This window comes from Hippopotamus amphibius, chromosome 3, assembly GCF_030028045.1.
Source record: "Hippopotamus amphibius kiboko isolate mHipAmp2 chromosome 3, mHipAmp2.hap2, whole genome shotgun sequence".
Taxonomy (NCBI): Eukaryota; Metazoa; Chordata; class Mammalia; order Artiodactyla; family Hippopotamidae; genus Hippopotamus; species Hippopotamus amphibius.
In genome coordinates this window covers 129,658,923-129,664,613 of record NC_080188.1, presented here as the reverse complement: position 1 = coordinate 129,664,613, position 5,691 = coordinate 129,658,923, and the positions used below count along the sequence as shown (strand labels likewise).

The 5,691-nt window shown below is 51.9% G+C and overlaps 1 non-coding gene across 1 annotated transcript; it reads left to right on the top strand.

The window, feature by feature from the left end:
• The first annotated feature begins 1,862 nt into the window (after positions 1-1,862).
• On the top strand, positions 1,863-1,978 carry LOC130850663 (U5 spliceosomal RNA). The gene has a single exon (XR_009053007.1). It is a non-coding gene; the product is annotated as a U5 spliceosomal RNA (small nuclear RNA).
• The last annotated feature ends 3,713 nt before the right edge of the window (positions 1,979-5,691 follow it).

Below are 5,691 nucleotides of genomic sequence, written 5' to 3'. Positions count from 1 at the left end.
GCTCCCCAAATCCGGGGCCTCGCGGGCTTGCAGTAGGCTGGATGTCTCGGTGCAGAGGACCAGGTGTCAGAAGAACCTCCTATTTCTTTGAAGTTCCTGTGGATATCCAGGTTTCAAACAACAAAACTGGTTGTTGCAGAGCAGGATTCAGGAAGGCCGGGTGTCCCTGGATGACAGGGGTGTCCAGGTAGCGTACCTGGGCACTGGGCAGGGAAACGAAAAGCAAGATGTCAGCTGTGGCTGGTGTCACTGGGGTGCCAGGCTTGGCCTCAGCACTGCCATGCATCCTGGACACTGGCATGGGGTGGCCCTCATGCTCACAGAGGAGGGGCTGGACCACAGGCTGGTCTGTTCGGGGGTGGCTGGCTGGGGTCCTGGGCCTTGAACCAGAAGCCCAGTCACAGCCATGCAGCAACTGCTCTTGGGGGAAGTCCCCTTGCAGAGCCAGCTGCCTCATCCCCTGGTCCAGGGACAAGAGAGCCCCTCCTACTCCCTCCATGAAAGCCTAGCCTCCAAGGAAAAGGCGGCCATCCCGGGAGGTCATCTGCTCAGTCACCACTCTCCATACCCGGGCGTGACCTCCAAGGGGTGATTCGGGGTGGACCGGACAGTGTGAATCACGAGGAAACAAAGGAGAAGCACAAAGGGGGCATGACTCACAGGGTGGCGCAGGGCAGGAAGGAAGCTCTGGTGCCTGAAGTGCTGGGTGCGGTGGTGGAGACGGGCCTGGCATCAGAGGGCCCTGGGCTCTGGCTCCAGCTTTGCTGTGTCCTCCGGGTGGGGCTGCTGGCAGGTCAGTTCTCATTGAGCCTCGGTTTCTCCATCTGTGAAATAGGCTTACTGGGACCTGCCTGAGAGGGCTGTTGTGAGAAATAAGATGGATGTATGTAGAGATGCCAGTGGCACATGGTAGGTGCTAAAATGATGCTGGTGGGATTAATTAGATACTTGAATGAGAGAACGTCACTCAAGGTTTCCAAAATGTTATTATTTCACCTACCATTTGTTTTGATGGAGCACAAGAATGCAACTTCTGGGAAGTATCCTACAGAGAGGATGCCCTTCTCTTTTCCTCTCCTACTCTTACTGGCTGGGATAGAGCTGTGATGGCTGGAGTGAGAGCAGCCATATTAGACTGTGAAGTGGCTTGGGGAATGGGGACTTCACAAAGCAGGGCAGCAAAAGGTAAGAAGCCTGGATCTCTAAATCCAGGGAATATGTTTTCTTAACCACATACCCCGAGATTTTTACATGGAGAATAAAGAAATTTCCATTTTGCTTAAGACAGAGCATGAAAGTATTTTGTGAACTTTGAGGGTCCGCACAACAGCAAGGCAACGACCCTAGCTCTAATATCAGAGTGAAGGACAAGTTAATTAACTTTCTGCTGCCTATATTTTTCACCTTTAAAATGGGTACAGTTTTTATTATTATTTTGATTATTGGCCTTCGTTTTGCCCTCACCCAGTTGCTGGCATCCTGTGTTCCTTGGCTCATGGCTGCATCTCTCCAGTCTCTCCTCCATCTTTACGTCACCTTCCTCTCTGTGTCCCTCTGTGTCGTCTCCTTTTCTGTCTCTTGAAAGGCTACTTGTCATTGGATTTAGGACCCAATCCACCATGAATCCAGAATGAGCTCATCTTCTGATCCTTAACCTGATTCCAACTGCAAGAACCCAGCTGCCGAGTAAGGTCACATTCACAGGTACCAAGGTGAGGACTTGGACATATCTTCTGGGGGACGCCATTCAACCCCCTACAGCAAGGAATGGTTGATGTTGGTACTGAAAGGTCCAATGTGACTTAACTAGGTGAAGAGGTGATGACAAGAGGAATTCCAGCCAGCAGGAATAGCATGTGCAGATACTCTGGTTTCTCTTCAGATCGAATAAATCTTTCTCCTTGTACTAAAGATATCCATGGAGAGAAACAACTCTGAGTGTCCAGCCAATTTTTTGAGGCCTTGCCTTGGCAGGGCCAGTCTTTGCTCTTATAATAAAGGACAATGACTTTCCAAGAAAAAGAAAAAAGAAAAAAAGAAATAGCATGTGCAAAGGCCCTGTGGCCGAGAGGAGCAGCCACATTAAGGAATGTGTCTGAAAGAAGCCCAATGTGGCTGGAGGGGAAGGCAGAGGAGGCAGCACAGAGGCACCCAGGCAGGGCCGTAGAGGCCATGAGGAGGAGCTTGGCATTTTTTTTTGCAGGTGGAAAGGAAACTACCAGTAAATGATAGGCCTTGAATAGCCCTCCATGTACCACAATGGCTGCTTCAGTGCCCAAGCCTTGACCACTTTCTCCAGCTCCCTGGTCACTGGGCCACAACGGAAGAGTCCAGATAAGCAGGCAAAGCTGCCTGGAGCACCTGCTTCTTGTCCTGGCATCTGCTGTCTCAGGTAGGACATGTGCTCTGGAGATTCATCGGGGAGCAGCCCTGTTGATGGGGCCCCCACAGCCCAAGGGGGCTGTCCCTCGGGCAAGTTTTACCTCCCTGGACACTAGTTTCCTTGTCTGTCAAACGAAGTGACATGATGGTCCTTCCTCCTAGGGTCGATGAAATGAGTGAAAAGCCTTAGGACACAGCTGGGTGCAGAGCTGGGGCCTTGTGAAGAGTGGAGGAGGGCAGAGTTGGCCTGCAGGCGGCCAACCCCCCCCCGGGGTCCAGGCTGGCGGTGTGCACTTAGCATGGAAACTGCCTCCTTTGGCATCTACATCTGTAAAAGCAGTGAGGCGGCCTGGACGATGGCAAAGACGACAGTTTTCCACAAGCTTTCCAACATACCCGGCCCTTTAAGGAACCTCATTTCTCATTCAACGTTGAAACCCATTTGTACCAGTTTGGCTGGTGAGAAAGCTGACACCTGAAGAGATTAAGGAATTTGGCAGACATCACCCCACCGGTAAGAGGTGATGCTGAGACCTGGCGTTGGGTGGGGAGTCAGAGCTGGGGAGCCTAAGGCCACCCATCCTGGCCCAGCTGGGCTCTTTCCAGGGGGAGGTGAGGATGTTGGGTCTCCAGAAACATCTCTTTGGAAACTTTAAAAAATCCCCGTCATTAAACGATTAAGTGGAGGGGCAGGCACCATGCAAACATCAGATCTGAGCGCAGTTCCTTCTCCAAAAATCCTTCCAATAACTAAGAATAGTGGGTTTCCTGCTGCCCGTTAAACTTGAACCCCGCTTATCATTTTCCGACGTGTTATGTGGTTATTTTGAATTGTCGGCAAGAGGGCCCAGAGCTGCAGGGGTTTGGCGGGTGTCCCACTAAGCGCTTTTGTTTGGGCCTCGAGATACGATCGCAGCTGTCTTACAAAGAGAGACCCAAGGAAAGGAGAAGAGCGGCGTTTTTTCCCTTCTAAGATATGTTTCGAGTTCTGCCTTCTGGGCTGGGTTCCTGGAGAAATGCATAGGAGACCTTATTTGGGGTTATTGAGTTCCTTGGATTTTATGGGCGTTAAACACTCACTCTCAGCACCATGTCTGAGCTTTAGTGTCTGCGGTGGGTGATGGTGACCTCGTGGGAGGCTGCGTGTGATGGGGAAAAGCTGGCAAACCTGGCCGTTGTCGGGGCTCCTGTGTGGCTGGGCGAGCTCCTGGACCTCTCTGGGCCATCTCTCCTCCTGCTGAGATGAGACGTGTGTGCTGAGAACAGACAGCAGAGGTTTGTCAAGCACTCGCTGTGCGCCCAGAGCAGACCCAGACCCTGCAATATTCATTTAGCTTTCCCAACAGCCCCACTGGATGGAGGAGGAAAGTGAAGCTCAGAGACGTTTAGCAACTCTCTCAAGAGCACACAGCCTGCATGTGGTCACACCAGAATTTGAATCTAGATCAGTGTCTGCACAGGTTATACTTCTGGACCACCCCTCTTTCACTCTGTTTCATCCAGTAGATGCTTACAAGTGCCAGGGACTTGTAATTTTACAAGCCAGCTTTTCTTTCTTTCTTTTTGTTTTTTTTTAAATAAATAAATTTATTTCTTTATTTATTGGCTGTGTTGGGTCTTCGTTGCTGCACACGGGCTTTCTCTAGTTGCTGTGAGTGGGGGCTTCTCTGTTATGGAGCGTGGGCTCTAGGCACGTGGGCTTCAGTAGTTGCAGCACACATGGACTCAGTAGTTGTGGCTCACGGGCTCTAGAGCGCACGATCAATAGTTGTGGCACACAGGGGTAGTTACTCGGCGGCATGTGCGATCTTCCTGGGGCAGGGATCGAACTCATGTCCCCTGCATTGGCAGGTGGATTCTTAACCACTGCACCACCTAGGAAATCCCACAAGCCAGCTTTTCAAAAACCCCTTTCGGGAATATAAAATGGTACAGCCACTGCAAAAAACATTTTCTTCCTCAATAACTTAACCATAGAATTACCACACGACCCCACAATTCCACTTCTAGAGTATATACCCCAAAGATGTGAAAACCTGTTTAAACGAAAGATCTTACCCTAATGCTCACAGCAGCGTTACTTACGGTCGCCAAAAGGTGGAAACAACCCAAATGTCCACCAACAGAGGACTGGATGAACAAACTGTGGTCTCTCCCAGCCGTGAAGGATTTTTCACCCACACAAAGAAATGACGTTCTGACACGTGCTACACCGAGGGTGAACCCTGAGGACATGACACTCAGTGAAAGAAGCTGATCACAGAAGCTTGCAAATTGTATCATTTCATTGCTATGAAATTCCAGAATCGTCAGAGCGATAGAGACAGAAAGCAGATGGGTGACTGCCAGGGCCTGGGAGAAGGGGGATGGGGGGGGGTGACTGCCATGGGTACAGGGTTTCCTTTTGGGGCGATGAAGATATCTCAGAACAAGGTGGTGATGATGGTTGAACACCATTGTGAATTCATTAAATGCTCCTGAATTGTGCAAATTAAAATGCTGAATTTTATGTGGATTTCACCACAATTTAGAAAATCTCTTTTAGGTTTGAGGAGCCTGAAGCTCAGTCTCACACTAGCAGCAGTTTGGGGAGAGGGTGGGGAAGGTTGGTGAGGAGGACCCCGTGGTGGGCTGTGGACGGGAAGGCTGGGATGCAGACATGCATCGTCTCGGGACTTGGCAGGAAACACTCCTGGGTACGAGATGGAAGCACCCCCTCCGTCTCACCCGAGAAATCGTCAGCAAAAGGTTTTCTTTGCAGATTCTCCGATGTGAGTGGTCTTTGTTGTGAGGGGTAAGAAGTTGGGGTTTCGAGGTCAAGGCTGGCAAGGAAGGAAAGCGGTGATGTCTCCAGGAGCTGCCTGGGGGCCTCGCCCATGCTGGATCGGTGCCCAGTAGAGCATCAGTTACAGCCTGCAGTGAACGGCTGCGTGACCCCATGGGCTCAGGTCACTCACCACCCCTCCACATCCTCCCACGCCCACAGTGGACAGAGACCGCGTGTGGGGTCTCTGTGCAGCTTTCGCTTCCTGGGCCCCTGGGGGCCACCCTCCCCACTCCAGCCACGAGGCCCAGTGGGGCCGGCTCCTCTTTTCAGCTTCGGGGTGGCTGGTGCCCGAGGTGGACGTTGAGCCCGGGCAGTCTTGGGCTCCAGTGAGAGGTCCAGGGATGGCCACGTGGCCCGAGCTGGTCCAGCGCGAGTTGGCCCTGGGAGTTTCTCTGGGATCCTGGGTGGGACACGGCCTGGAGATGCTGGTGTATCTTTGCCACCCCTTGAGGACAGTGCAGGGGGTGGCCAAACTGAGGGAG